Below are 13,927 nucleotides of genomic sequence, written 5' to 3'. Positions count from 1 at the left end.
CCTTGAGCAGCTCCAGCCTGATGCGCACCGGGGGCAGGGCAGACTCCCTGCCCACCTGCCCTGCCCCCGCGTCGCTCTGGGAAGCGGACAGAACCTGGGGGAAGAGAGGCACAGGGGTATCTGTTGATGTTGCCTCAGGCACCGCCCCCAGCAGCTCCCATTGGCTGCGGTTCCCCATTCCCGGCCAATGGGAGCTGCTGGGGGCGGTGCCTGAAGCAACAGCAACACCCCCCCCCCTGTGCCCCTGCTCCCGCACATTCCAACCGCTTGCCGGAGTGGCACGGGGGCAGGGCAGGCAGGCAGGGAGCCCGCCCTGCGCCCGGGGCGTTGCGCCAGAGCCCGCCCCCAAACCCCTCCTGCAGTCGAACCCACTGCCCTGAGCCCCCTGCCACACCCCGACCCCCTGCTGTACCCTGACCCCCTGCCCTGAGCCCCCTGCTGCACCCTGAACCCCTCCTGCACCCCAACCCACTGCCTTGAGCCCCTGCTGTACCCTCACCCATCCTGCACCCCAACCAACTGCCACATCTCTCACCCCTCCTGCCCTCCACACCTCGACCCCCTGCCCTGACCCCCTGCCACACACCTCATCCCTCCTGCACCCCACACCCCAACTCCCTGCCCTGAGCCCCTGTGACGGTGCGGTTCTGGCGGGACCCAACTGAGAGTGCCAAATCAGGACCAATTGCTCAAACAGGGCAGTCACAGCCCTAGGCTGGGGTTTTTCCACCTCTAAGGCAAACCAAACCAGCCAGACAAAAAGGACTTTGGTCTCACCCCACTGGCTAACCACAAGTCACACAAGCAATTTCCTTAGACACTCCAGTCTCCCAGTATCACCACCAGTCCCACTCGTCCTGGGGATGAATGGTTATGAAAACCAACACCCCAATAAAAGAAAAAGGTTCTCTCGATCCCAAAGGACCAAGCCCCAGACCCAGGTCAATATACACATCAGATCTTACTCACAAATCACGCTGTTGCCAATCCTTTAGAATCTAAAATCTAAAGGTTTATTTACAAAGGGAAAAAGGTAGAGATGAGAGGTAGAATTGGTTAAATGGAATGGATTACATACAGTAATGGCAAAGTTCTTAGTTCAGGCTTGCAGCAGCGATGGCATAAACTGCAGGTTCAAGTCAAGTCTCTGGAACATCCCCCGCCGGGATGGGCCCTCAGTCCCTTGTGTAGAGCTTCAGTTTGTAGCAAAGTCTCTCCAGAGGTCAGAATCAGGATTGAAGACAAGATGGAGATGATGCATCAGCCTTATATAAACTTTTCCAGGTGTAAGAATCTCTTTGTCCTCACTGTGGAAAATTACAGCAAAATGGAGTCTGCAGTCACATGGACAAGTCTCTGCATACTTTGCTGAGTCACAAGGCGTGTCTGCCTTCTCTCCATGGGTCAATTGTGTAGCTGATGGTCCTTAATGGGCCATCAAGCCAGCTAGGCAGGGCTAACACCAGCTTGTCTGGGATATTTCCCAGAAGCAGAGCATAATACAAAATACACACAGTACAGAGCCAATACTTATAACTTCAACTACAAAATGATACACAGACATACAGACAGCATAATCATAACCAGCAACCCAGCACCTGGTCTTAGACACCTTATATGACCCCCTTTACTTAAGATTTGGTGCCACTACAGGACCTTGGTTGCAACCCATGTTCTATATGGTCCCAATTTATATCAATAACGTCACAGCCCCGTGCCGCATCCCTCCTGCACCCTGATTCCCTGCCCTGAGCCCCTGCCACACCCCACACCCCTCCTGCACCCCCTGGGGGCAAAAAGGGGGTGGAGTTGGGGTGGGGATTTCAGGGAAGGGGTTGGAATGGACGCAAGGAAGGGGTGGGAAGAGGTGGGGTGGGGCCTCATGGAAGGGGTGGAGTGGGGGCGTGGCCGAGGGCATTTCAGGGGAGGTGTCAGTAATGCGGCCCTCAGGCCAATGTACTAGTCCTCATGTGGCCCTCGTGGTCATTTGAGTTTGAGACCCCTGGTCTTGTCTATTTACATTGTAAGCTCTTCAGGGCAGGAACTGAACTGTCTCTTCCTTTGTTTATACAGCACCTAGTAATACAGGGACCTGATTTTGGTTGGGGCCTACAGGCACTGGTATGATATAAATAATATTAATACTATTAGGGAAATGTAGTTCTTCCTTTATTTTTAAACAATATACATGATTTTATTCAAAGACAGGCTTTCATTTATTATTCACAGACAAAACCAAACAAACTTTGTTACCTTGAAATTAGGGTTGCACAGTGGAACAGAACTCACCCAAACTGCAGTATAACAACACTGCAGTTTAAAATTTCCAAGATTTTTTGAAAATAGGAGTCTAAAGTTAGGTTCTTAAGTCCATATTTAGGCACTGCAAATTAGGCCTGATATTCAAAATTGCTGAGTACCAAGATGCTCTTCCCTTGACTCTAATCAGAAATGCTTGGTGTTGAGGGTGACAGATTGGGATATGGCTATATCAGATTGTGAAGTGTGTTTTGGGCCGGTGTTGAAATACTGGCACTATAGCGACATTAGTTCAAACTTGCCTGTTTGCTGCATTTCAAACAGCTACCCTTACACCGGCATAAAACTGGTGTGAGATCAACCTCAAGGACTATACGCATTTATGTGTCATCTTTAACTATTGATTTTGCAACTGCTATAGCTATAATACAATCAAACTTTAGTTAAGAAACAGTCTTTACTCTATTTCACAGACTCTCACTGTTTTTTCACACAACCCCAGCAACCCAGCACCTGTGAGGGGACAAATCCTACTTGCCTTATTCAGATGAGTAGTACCACTGTCTTCAGGGCATGAGTGAGGTAAGTAAGAACTGAATCTCCAGCAATTATCACTTACTTAGATCATTAATTTTATCCCCTAGTGGTTTTTATAAAATCACTAGGTGTCGGACTATACTTGTACTAACAATTGCTGTGCTCTGCTGTTTCAAACCAAGATATAGATCCTGGTGTGAGATTTTGGGGTACACTGCAAGTGAAGATGTGGTTGTAGCACAGGTAGGCACCTGCATGCTAGCTTTAATTTAGCTAGCCCAGGTAATGGTAACAGCGTAAATGTGACTGCACAGGCTTTGGCATGGGCTAACAATCAGAGCACATATCCAGGATTCCCAGTGGGTTTGTAGGCTGGTTGCTAACCTGTGCTGAAGCCTGTGACATCACATCTACACCTCTGTTTCCAGCACTAGCTAGATTAAAGCTACCATGAGTATACCTACCTGTGCTACAATCACACCTTCACTTGCAGTGTAGACATACATGAGAGTGGACAGCAAATTGCACCTCACTTTCTATTGCAAAATGGCTCATGCAAAAAGCCAATGCCATTTTAGACTGCACAGGGAAAAGACTTACTTCATGAAGTAAATTCCTCTCCAAAGGAAGGCATTCTGGCCTTGCACCAAAGATGTTGCTGATATATGTAAAAGAATATACTCAGCATAAGAAAACTGTAGTGTAACTACAATATACTGAGCAAGGTTTTGTGTTTCTAAATCCATATTATAGCTACTTAAATAAATGGTGTGATTTTCAAAATTGTTGAGTATTTGAAATCTTCCCTTGACTCAGGTGGGGACTGCTGAATGCAAAGTGCAGTGCGTGTTTCCCTGGGATGCTTATAGTTTCAGATATCTAGAAAGTTCAGTACACAAGGCCACAGCCCCTTTCAATCTCAAACACTCCAAGTTAATCAGTAACATTTACCTTCATGCCCGAGGGAGTGTCATTCACCATGAAATTACACCATGTATCATTACCACAATTATTTCGCTGCGTTTCAGTCTCTTTGAATAGAGTTTCACAAACATGGATAAGAGCAAGAAGAGAGTAGTTGAATATCTGGATAAAATATTGGCTGATAGTGAAAAGGCAGCCCCTGAAGACCTGCTATTTTCCTATAAGGGAATTTTGTACCCTGCTGCTATATGCAGCCCTGAAACTTTCCAAGTTTTTGATTCTTTTGAAGCCAGGAGTGACGATGTGATCCTAGCGGGATACCCTAAAAATGGTGACTATTGCTAGCTTGTTACAAAAACTAAATGTGAAATGTTATACAGTAGTTATGAATGATTAGGCACGATTTAATGCAATGATCATACATGACTGACACTGTATTACGGATTGTTCAGATGAATGAAGTGAGAAGAATAATTTCGGCCATTAATGACTGTCAATTACTTTCTTCTCTCTTTGAATATTTACATTTTAAGTAACTATATGTCCAGAGTTTATCAGTTTAGAGAAAATGTTCCTGTGATTCATTGTAGATCTGATTCAATGCAGATGACAAACCGTTACTAATATTTTGCATTGTGATGATGAATGAGCTGAGAAGAAGACAGCTTGACTGTCAATTTGACTTAGTTTGAAGGGCTGGTGGTTTGAAAAACAATTCCATCACTTATTAATTGAGCAAGTCTCACATGGAAAAATTGGATCAAATTCTGCTGTCAGTTTCACTGCTGTACATGGCAAACCCTCAATTGAAGCCAGTGGAATGATTCCAAATTTACACAGCTGAAATGTGAGAAAAAAAACAATGTGATTCAGAGATATGAGGGTAATCTAGATTTCACATAACTGTGATCACAAATATTTCTGTCCATTTCCCCCAAATTGATTTCTTCTTTTTAGAAGCCATTATTGTATATTTTGCTTTTGGTCAAGCTAGTACTAATGGCTTACCTTGGATTGGCAAGTAGGAGCCTAGTCAGTGACAGTGGTGATGGCTACATTTATCTGTGACATGAATTCATCCAGAGAACATAGTTTTTAATTTAGTGATTTATAACTAAATTGTTAGTCACAAAGAAGTATGTACTTCAAAACAGGACTGTTCCTGTTTGTTGACAAATTATTTAGCTCAGTCATATGATACTTGTGTTCACTCATAGCTTGTGTCATAAACAACAGGAAAATATCCCTGTATCAAAGTAAAATTTCAGTTTAGTTAGTTACTATCCTTGAATGTTAATGTTTTTTCTTCCACAGTAATTGATATCATACACAGAAATTTGCAACTAAATACATTCAACACTTGTTGTGACAGTTTTCACTTCCGTAGTCTTTAAACCAGTTTCTATGTTGTTTCAGGTACTAACTGGCTTGATCAAGTCCTAAATGATTTGGAAATTACAGCTGCAAAATACACAGAGGAGGAAATTAATGAGAGAATGAATATTACAAATGAATTATTCGTATTGCCACGTCTAGAGTTCGGGGATCCAGAGAAATTTAAGGTCAGCACGGGATGATATTAGAAATGTTAATATGAACTGTAAGAATTGATAAACTGTAATGGTTGAATTTTACAGGCTATGGAGGACTCTTACCTCCCACAAGGTGTGATCAGGTCAGCACAATCAGGGTGCAGTGAATTTGCTTAGCCAGTCCATGACTGGAAACCATGGAGGTTCCAACAAGGGGTGGATAATTCATGCAAATGACCTCCCCACCACTGGGTTTCCTTAGATTCTGATCTGTCGCTCTCTCCTTTGCACTACTACTGTCTCCATAGAGCTGACTATGTGGAGAGGAGGGATTTAAGAGCCTCCACCAGAAAAGAGGCAATTAGCAATGGATATATATATCTTTAAAGATTAACCATAGGGATAATTATTCCAGCCAGGACAGTTAAGCCATTTTAGAACTAACTACTCCAAAGAATTAAATTTAAGTGTAAGAGAAATAAAAGTTATGAAATGCATAGACCAGTCAAATTCAAACACCACATTTCTTTTAAAGTGCTCAAGAACTAACACCACCACCAATACAAGTATGTGTTGGGAGGTGAGTGAAAGACAGAGTGTGTGTGTGTGTGTGTGTGTGTGTGTGTGTGTGTGTGTGTGTGTGTGTGTGTGTGTGTGTGTGTGTGTGTGTGTGTATGAGACAGAGAGACACACAGTATGGGTACACGGCTGCTACTCTGACACAGTATGGGTGTGGGAGACAGACATCAGCAGCCACCAGCAAGTTCTCTCTGTCCCACTTCTGAGCCCTGCCGTGCCCCCGCTGCTCTGTGGATATGGAGTACTGGGGTGGGAAGGGGAGGTGGATACCCTGACATCAGTGCCTCCCACACACTCTGCACAGCAAGCAGGAGGCTCCTGGGAGCAGCTGGCCAGGGGCTCCAAGGCAGAGGATAGGAGCAGTGCAGCAGTGGGAGAAGGGACACCTGAAGTGTACAGCACTTGGTAGACTGCTGAACGGCCGCGTAGATTAGAGGGAACTTATGTTAGGGCCATAGAATTGCAGCAAATTACTCCAAAAACAAGAGCAGACTTAGGGGGTAAACACAGCAAGGTGCTAACCCTGGGCCCATGCACAGCTCTCCCACAGAACCCAGCAGTAGTAATCTTCCCAAGAGTGAGAGCGGAGAGGAGTATGAAGGGAACACTGATACTTTCAGAGACACATATGGTGAAACTGAGGGACAATATCAACTATCTGATTGGACCTGCCTCTGGGACCCTTTCCTGGCTCTGCGTACCTACTGCTGGCAGCATGACCACTCCATAAATCTGGTCGGAAGCCAGAACTGCAGCAGAGATATTTGGATCTATGCTTCCTCTCGGTCTGTGGCTTTTCTGAGGTGTCAATGGGCAAAAATGCCCAAACATTAGGGACAAACGTGCAGATCAATGAATAAATAAAAAAAGATAGTGGGAGTATGAATGAACAACAATTACTGGACAAATATTACTTCCCATCATAAGGGGCAGTTTCATTCATTGTCAAATACAGAGACCAACAGGAGCAAAAATTCAAGAGATATGTGATTAATCCTAGATGAACAGCCTCTAACACTAGTACAAAGCTCACGGAATCTGCAGCTGCTGAACAGCTGATTTATATGCCATATACGCTCCCTGTAGACAGAACTTGTGTGTGCTTTTATTTTATCATTTTTGTAAGTAACTGATTTTATTGCCTGAGACTTCAGAGGGCCCTCTGTTAGCCAAAAAGCTCTCATAACACAAACAATGCAAACCGCTTCATGCTGTCCTGTCAATGGATCTCAAAGCCTGACCTAGAAGGTTCTGCTGTAGTAGCAGAGATATCATCCTGTCTCCTGGTCCATTAGATGCTCATTCAGATTAATCTGAATTGTTTTGAAAAATCCACTTCTTTCCCCCTTCGATTTTCCCCATTTCCCATATTTCATCCTTCTCTACCTTTCCTTCTCTCATCCATCCAAAACACTCCCAACATCAGCTCACTAGCCTTGAAGTAATGCTCCTCCTCCCTCTGCCACATTGTCTCTCCTTGATCGCAAAGGGCTAGCATGGGAAATCTGTGACGGAGCCAGAAAGGGAAGAACCCAGGACTCCTGACTCTCAGTATCATGTGTTAGCCACCCCTTGCATTTCATTTTATCAAACTGAAAAAAAAAAGGGGGAGGAGGGAGGCTTGGCTCAAGATTTAGGTTGGCTTTTATTCTGTTTGAACTGGATTTCCCATCTCTAAGGACAATACGACAGAGCTATGATGCTGATTTTTATGACACAGTGACCTGTCCTTTTGGAATTGTAGAAAGATATTCATTAGTCACACATAATAATACCATGCTCCTATATAGCTTTTTTAATCAGCAGATCTCAAAGCACTTTACAGAGGAGGTAAGTATCATTATCCCCATTTTACAGAAGGTGAAACTGAGGCACAGAACGGAGAAATGACTTGTGCACAAACACTCAGAGCACTAGACTGGTACTCAGGAGACCATTCCATCTGCTTGGCCACAAACCACCCCATAGATGTCAGTAAATGCACCCTTACTGGGAGTAACTAGAGGCAGGGCCGGCTTTACGCCAATTCCCCTGATTTCCCGGAATCAGGCCTCGTGCTTAAGAGGGCCCTAAGCGCTTGCCCTCTCCGAGTGTCTTCGGCTGCATTTTGGCGGTGGGGGGGTACGCTCCAGGGTCTTCGGCAGCATTTTGGCAGCAGGGGATCCTTCGGTGCCACAGAAGACCCGAAGCAGACTCCCCACCACTGAAGCCCCGAACCTCTTCCGGGTATTGGAATGAGGCCCAGTGGGTCATAAAGCCGGCCATGACTAGAGGGTGCTATTGCAGAGGGGTTTTCTAGTTCTGTTTATCTGAATGTGTAGGAGTTAGGTTTTGGAGAACAGGAGAAGTGCTTATTGTCAGCCGTTAGATAATGAGCGTATCACTCGTTCTGCCTAAGCTCAACTGGACATCTCAAAAGAACAGGCCCCCCTATTTTTAGTCAGGCAGGAAATCCTGTTAGAACAGGGTCTTGCACAGTATACATGGGACCACATTCACTAGAGGGCATTAGAGGAACATTAATAATTGGGAGCAAGGTAGTTAAAGTTTGAAAGAAATGAGAGATTCAAGAAGAACTTGGAAAAATTAATGCTAATTTGCCTTAGATTCTGCCGTATGTTAATGGTAGTGAAATAGTCACCCTCTGGATTGGCAGGAAAAGATATTATTTCCTGCTAAGTCTAATTTTTTAAAATAAATAATTCTTCAAAAGATAACATTCTATTAAAGAGGCTATTTAATTCTGTCTTTCTTTCCAATTATATTTAAAGAGGATGAAGGAATTACCTTTCAGAAGAATCATAGTAACACATCTCTCTCCTGAAATCCTGCCCAAATCTATTTTCAAAAGCAAGGCGAAGGTGAGTCCTCATTTACAGTATCGTAGAAAATACCTACTGTAATGGCACTTTCAGACCCGTTTGGATTTCTTCTATGTTATATACAGGGCCTTGTGTTTTCTATGATTCCATCTAGGTTTTATGGTTGTGAAGATAAGATTTCTGCATGTGAACTGATACAGTGTTGTGTACTAGGACAGCGGACAACTGAAAGAATAGCTTTAGGGTGGGAGTAAACTGGCCTCATTCGTCTACATGGTGCATGAACACTGAAATCTAATGCTGACAATTTAAATGTTGACTATTTCTCTGCTATCATTTCAGGAGAAAATATCCTGCTAATGAGCTTTTCCATTCCTTATTTTTCAAATAAGGTAAAATTAATTAAACTGATTCTACTGATGCTGTGATTGTTAAACAAATATAACCTTTTTCTTAATTATTAATTATTTATATTACCATAGTGCCAAGAGCCCTAGTCATAGACCAGGATCTTAGTGTGCTAGGAAAAGTACAAACTTTTTTGTATTGACTTTCAAGCTTTAAACAAATAATTCATTTACTTATATTTTTTAGATACTGCTGCTGGTTCGAAATCCAAAAGACACCGCTGTATCTTACTTCCATTTTCACAATAATATACCTACACTTCCCTCCTTCAGCTCATGGGATGAGTATTTTACAGCTTTTATGCATGGAAAATGTACACTCTGTTTTTCAGCTATTCTGATTAATTAATGCATTGGCAAAACTGGGCACTGGGATTCAGGAAGACGTGGGGCAGATTCTGATCTTAGTTGTAATGTTATAATTCAGGAAGAACTTCATGGTCTTAGTTAGCGTTATTCTAGATTTATAAATGATGTAATTGAAATCAGCCTGTGACCCCTGAAATCAAGAGATAATTCATTCGCTGACACTGACTCCCTCTGTGATCTTGAGTAAGTCATGTAAGCTCTTACGGCCTGACTACCATTACCCTGAACTTTATACAGTCTGAAACACAGATTTAGGAAATTAAATATGAGTTATATTAGTGACTATGCTAATACAGTACTTATGAAAATAGTGTGACATAGTAAGGCCAGATGGCTATAGGAAAGTAATGAGAAACAGGTATGTTAGCCCCAGGCTAAACAAATCCCTGTTACCATGGTAACCAAATGGCAGTTGCTCCAGGTTAATCAAGACACCTGAGGCCAATTAAGATCTTTCCAGAAGGCAGGGAGGACACTAGGTTGATTGGGATACCTGAAGCCAATCAGGGGCTGGCTGAAACTAGTTAAAAGCCTCCCAGTTAGTCCAGTGGGTGTGCATGCCAGGAGCTGCAGGAGGAAGTTGGGCTGTTGGAGAGGCTGAGCAGTACACACCATATCAGGCACAAGGAAGGAAGCCCTGAGGTAAGGGTGAAGTGGATCTTGAGGAAGTGGGGGGCTGCTGTGGAGAAGTAGCCCAGGGAATTGTACATGTCCTGTTTCTAAAAAGTCGGTTACCATAGCTGATACTATTAGAGTCCCTGGGCTGGAGCCTGGATTAGAGGGTGGGCCTAGGCTCCCTCCTTTGCTCCCATAATTAATCATTGAGACTGGGAGACAACTGAGACTGTGCATCTCTCGCTGGCTTATGATGAAAATGGCTCAGCAGGCTGTGACCCTTGTCTCTAGAGAGAGAAGGGCTATGTCGAGGGTCACAGTGAGCCTCTGAGGCTAGCAAAATCTTCCAGGAAACGCGGGACCCACAGAGATAAGGACAGAGCTTTGTCACAATAGATATAAGCATGCTGGCCTAGAAATCCAAACCCAATATTCCCAGTCAAAACAACTTCCCCCTATACTTTTCCCCTGCTAATCTATGCATCAAATGAATTAATTTAGTGGGTAGAAGGCTAAAATTCTTCCCACTGGTGCATAAAGAAGAGAATAGAGGTGAGCAAAATGTTTTCAACTAATTGTTTTTTTGGGGTCAAAAATATTTGCTGACTTCAGGTTGAATTTCGTAAATAGTTTTGTTTGGAAATAAAATTTCTAAACAGAGGAAACATTTTGTTTCAATTGTTCTGAATCATTTCATTTTGACTGTTTCAGTTTGAAATGTTTTGTTAAACTTTTCTATTCAAAACTGCATTTCGCATTCAAATTTTGTCAGTTAAAGAAAAGACTACAAAAAGGGTGAAAAGAATCCAAAATGGCTGGATCAAAATGAATAACTCACAATAAAATTTGTTTGGAGTCAAGTGAAACATTTTGGTTGATTTTAAACTAAGATTTTTCTACTTTTTTTGATTCAGCAAAAAAACAAAAACAAAAAAAAACCCATTGTTTTTGGTTCAAATCAAACCAGATTCTGTTTTGGATTTTTTGGTTCACTGTCCAACCCAAAAAATCCATCACTCACTCAGCTGTGATAGGGAACAGTGCAAAGGAGAACCTCCTTTCCGACCCAGCCAGCAGTCAGGCAGGATATCTCCATGGCAAACAGGAGAGTGCTGGAATGTTCAGCTGGCTGGCTTTCCAGCTTGTATGCTATGTCCCTAAGGTGGTTAAGAGGGTGTTTAGTCCTTTCCACCTAGTACAGTCGTTCTTAACCTTTACTGCAGCCTGCACCCCTTTGGTTCTCAAAATATGTTCTCGCACCCCTTATCACTCTTCTCGCACCCCTCAAAACGTATAATGTTAATAAATACATAGATTTGATTAAACAAAGTAGCTGTATTTACGTGCCTGTGCTTAATTTGTGTTTTCAATGATTTACCTTCTAAAAAAATCTGGCTTGTCTCGCATCCCCAGAAAGGGCACCTTGCACCCGCAGGCGGTGTGTGCATCCCAGGTTAAGAACTACTGACCTAGTAGATGTGTGCCCTTCCATTAGTGGCCAGTACTAGCCCTTAGATGGAGGGAATACTTATTGCTTCTGTTCAGAGGAGCAGTAGCAAAACGTGTTACTGTAGTCCTCACCTCAAAACCCTGTCTGACACCATAAAGTCAGCCTAAGCCTATAAAAGGAGTCCACGTTCCTTTTCTCAGTTAATCTTTACCTCATTATTACTGAATCATTCTGATTTTCTGGGGTTTTTTTCTCCAGTGTGTTGGGGCTCCTATTTTGGTTATTTAGTTGAATGGAACAAGCATATGGATGATGAAAATGTATGGTGATAACCTATGAAGAGCTGAAAGAGGTGAGGTTAATGCTGTTTAAAGGAAACTTTGCTTCCTACTGAATTAATGCATAGCTAATGATAACAACAGAGCTACTAAGCCAATGCAAGGCCTATGCAATTCATTTTGTTTTTGATAGAAACCGACAAAACAAATTTTCATGAAAATTTGATGAACAAGCCACATTCTAATAAAAAAACCTTATGTCTCAGTGGAAATTCTTAAATCCGCTCTACTTAAACCCTATGAAGAAATAAGTCAGATGCAAATGTCATATAGTCCTAGTTTAAGACCTCTGAGTAGGGTGGAATTTCACCCTCTGTGACCACCAATGTGCCAAGAAACTTGAATCTAGGACAGGGGCGGCTCTAGCCATTTCGCTGCCCCAAGCACGGCGGTACGCCGCACGGGGCGCTCTGCTGGTCGCCGGTCCCGCGGCTCCGGTGGACCTCCCACAGGCGTGCCTGTGGATGGTCCGCTGGTCCTGCGGCTCCACTGAAAGCTCCACTGAAGCCGCGGGACCAGCGGACCCTCCGCCGGCATGCCTGCAGGAGGTCCACCGGAGCCGCCTGCCGCCCTCCCGGTGACCGGCAGAGCGCCCCCTGCGGCATGGCCCGTGCTGGGGCCTGGAGCCGCCCCTGATCTAGGAACAAAGACTTTGGAACGAATAAGGCCTACATCTAATAGTATTCACTTCATGGGGAAATGATTAACAAGAGCCAACATCAGCCTTGCTGTAAGCAGATGTAACGCTGTTACCTTTCAATGGATTTCCACCCATTCACTTACTTCATTTAGCCCTGAAACTCAGATAAAACATTGTCACAATAAAACTGGCCAAGTTTTTCAGTCCTCACTCAGTCAAAACTTTAATTGTCTTTAGTGGGAAATTTTGCCAAAATGGAAGACAATAAGATATGTCCATCTGTAACCAATGTGGACTTCTCCAAATCTCACATGTGAGTGAGCTGGATGGGATTGTAGTCTACATATTGAATTAACCTAAATTACAGTAACATGAAGTGTGTGAAACACTGGCAAAATCCACAAAGCCATCTAATAACAATTTCCATTTGCAAATCAAGGCTGTCTTTAGCATGACTTCCTATTATGCCCAGCTACCACAAAGCATATGGAGAGTGTCCATGGAGAAATGCTAACCACTTGTATAATAGGTTAAGTGGAAAACCCATGTTCAGTTTGCAGTCTGATTATGATCCTGACACCCAACCTTGCTAAACTGAAATGAATTCACCTGAAATTTCACAGCTGTGATAAACGGCAGGGTAGATTTTTTTGTCCTGGAAAGATTGCTGAAAATTGGACAAGGTGTTTGGGCAATTATTTAAAAAATAAAATAAAAAGAGGGTGATCTAATTTCTTCAGTGCCTGCAGTGTGGTACCTTGGCCCCACACTAAATCTATTTAGAAAAAATAGTCTCTCTCTCTAAGGCCTGGTCTACACTAGGAGTTTATGTCGAATTTAGCAGCATTAATTCGACTTAACCGTGCAATCATCCACACCAGGAAGCTAATTCGTTCGACCTAGAGGGCTCTTTAGTTCGAATTCTGTACTCCTCCCCGATGAGGGGAGTAGCGCTAAATTCGACATGGCTATGTCGAATTAGGCTATGTGTGGACGGAAATCGACCTTAGTAGCTCCGGGAGCTATCCCACAGTGCACCACTCTGTTGACGCTCTGGACAGCAGTCCGAGCTTGGATGTTCTGACCAGCCACACAGGAAATGCCCAGGGAAAATTTGACACGCTCCGGTGCCTTGTGGATGTTCTTCAGGACCGCAGGCAGGAGGACAGAGCGCCCCTGCACTGTATCTGCAACCACCCTCCCCTGCCACAAAGTTCCAAACCCCCCTCACCCAAAGTAACAAGAAGGAGGGGTGCCCGGGGCTGTGAAAACTGTCACTGCATCCCTGCAGAGTGCACAAATGCAAGAAGGCTCTCATTCCCTAAATGTTGAGAAGTCCTTCCCTTCCTGGCTCACCAAAGCACCAATCCCAGTTTCATCCCCTAACTGTGTAGTTGATTATTAAAAGTAGTTTGCTGTTAATTACTATTTCCGTCAAGTTTTTCTACAGAAGAC

General features: G+C 43.7%; 1 long non-coding RNA gene and 1 pseudogene across 1 annotated transcript in view; one reads left to right on the top strand and one right to left on the bottom strand.

Moving 5' to 3' along the window:
- Window positions 1-3,759: 3,759 nt before the first annotated feature.
- The window catches only part of LOC120401651, a 37,249-nt gene continuing 27,081 nt past the window's right edge, over window positions 3,760-13,927 (bottom strand). The window contains exon 3 of the long non-coding RNA XR_005596611.1: window positions 3,760-4,560. This is a non-coding gene — a long non-coding RNA (uncharacterized LOC120401651). The remainder of the gene's footprint in view (window positions 4,561-13,927) is intronic.
- LOC120401645 overlaps window positions 3,850-13,927 on the top strand; it is a 39,501-nt pseudogene continuing 29,423 nt past the window's right edge.

The sequence above is a fragment of the Mauremys reevesii genome, linkage group 3 (assembly GCF_016161935.1).
Source record: "Mauremys reevesii isolate NIE-2019 linkage group 3, ASM1616193v1, whole genome shotgun sequence".
NCBI lineage: Eukaryota > Metazoa > Chordata > Testudines > Geoemydidae > Mauremys > Mauremys reevesii.
This window is presented reverse-complemented; position numbering and strand designations above follow the sequence as displayed.